We start from the raw sequence: 1,851 nt of genomic DNA, 5'->3' as shown, positions 1-1,851 counted from the left end.
AGACAGAGCGGGAAGCAGAACAGGCAGATCGACGAAGTACACTGCTGAGGGGAGCAGCGGGCGGGTCAGGAGAGGTCTGCCGCGCCATGTGGCCACCTCCGGGGCAGGTGGGGATCGAACTCACGCGGAAGTGGCTTTAGTTTCTCAGTGCAGTGCTTTAACCCGCTGCGCCACCAGGGAGGGCCCATTTTGACCTTTACTTGAGATAACATTCTAAAATCAATCAAGGTTAAAAGAGGTACATAGATGCACAAAGTTTAAGACTACTTTAGTTAATCTTTACTATAGTAATATTAAAGTCCCTTAAACCTTATCTACTACTTAATGGGTTTTTTATCTACTGAGACATCCTGGGAGGCAGGAAGAGGAAATTTCTTGCAAATCAAATTACGGAAAAGTTCTTTGAAGAAACTTGTTAGAAAGTTTTCTTTGGAGAAACTTGTTGGAAAGTTTTCTTTGGAGAAACTTGTTGGAAAGTTTTCTTTGGAGAAATTTGTTAGAAAGTTTTTAGTGAGTTTCCTTGAGGTCTAGACAGTAGAAAGCATAATTAGCTCTGAATAGGAGACATAGGTTAATTTCCTTATCTAAAGACTAGGTAGTAGAATCCTGAAAGACTAGCCAGAAGACTTGTGTGTATTCCTTTGACGTGTAACAGGTAGAAAACCTGGTTAGCTCTAAAACAGGCAACCTGGATGAATTTCCACATCTAAAGGCCAGACAGTAGTAAGTTTGAGTAATTCTTTAGAAACTGAATAGAAGGCTAGGTGAGATAGTAGAGTGATGAGATTTGGGTTTTCCTACATCAGGCAGTGAGAGACTTTACAGAAGCAGCCTATTTGCTTTTATTGATCAGCCAGTTGTCAAGTCACTTTTGACTTCAGAGGAATGTCTCACCCTAGTGCAGTGCTTGCTTGTCAGGGCCAGGCAACACCTTATGCAGCTGAGGCAATCCAGTTGTAAGCTGAAGGTTGCTCAGAATATTTTGATATTACGATTAGACAAAAAAGGGGGGGGGTCACAACATAAGTTAGCGTGGAAAGTTTTTTCAGAGCATTTCCCCTCCATCCGTACCGTCTCTGACGACAGAGGTTCCATAGCTTGTGTCAACACCTGCTTCCACTGACCAGAGAGAACCATTCTTCAACTTGTGCTCATCCATGCCTCACTTTTTCTGCAAACGTGTCTAGACACCTATTTGGGGTTGTGCTTTTTGTTAACTTTTCTACAAGTTACCACATAGTGCGTGCAGAGTGCTGCAATCTTTCTTCACTAACAGATCCTGAGAGAGAGAGAGAGCTGTACGGCTGCCTGAGGTTGTTTCTCTGCTCTAGTACCGTCCCTGATGTGACTGCCCTAGTTTTTGCTCAGTCACTGTGGACATCGGGGGTGTTTCCAAGGACTTTTGCTATCAACCACCGGCACAATCTTGCGCTGTGCCGCTGGAGAACTGGTTCAAGTTTCTCAAAGGTAAATGCCCAGGAGGAGATCTACTGTGTTCCACCTGCGCTCTGGGGTCCGGTTCCCGGCCTCCTTTCAGCCCCCATCCCTAGGGCCGCACCTTAGGGCAGCCTGGGAGGGGAGACCTGGGCTGCTGTCCAGCGCCTCTCCACTCTCAACTTCATTCAGGCAAACTCCTTCAGGTCCTCGGAAGCCACCCCCGACCAAAGGCCACGGCTGCGTCCGCAGCGGCTCCCCCCTACATCTGTGCAGTGTGGGGGTGTGATGGGCACGGGGCGTGAGGCCCCGCGAGGTTTCTGATGCTCAGGGCTCTGGCTCGGAATGCGCCCAAGCCGGAGCGGCCTAGAATGCCGCCCGAGGGAGCGGGAGGCGCCCTCGCCTACAGGTGGCTCC

Source organism: Condylura cristata, unplaced genomic scaffold (assembly GCF_000260355.1).
Source record: "Condylura cristata isolate star-nosed mole 26May11 unplaced genomic scaffold, ConCri1.0 scaffold00022, whole genome shotgun sequence".
NCBI classification, from domain to species: Eukaryota; Metazoa; Chordata; class Mammalia; order Eulipotyphla; family Talpidae; genus Condylura; species Condylura cristata.
This window is presented reverse-complemented; position numbering follows the sequence as displayed.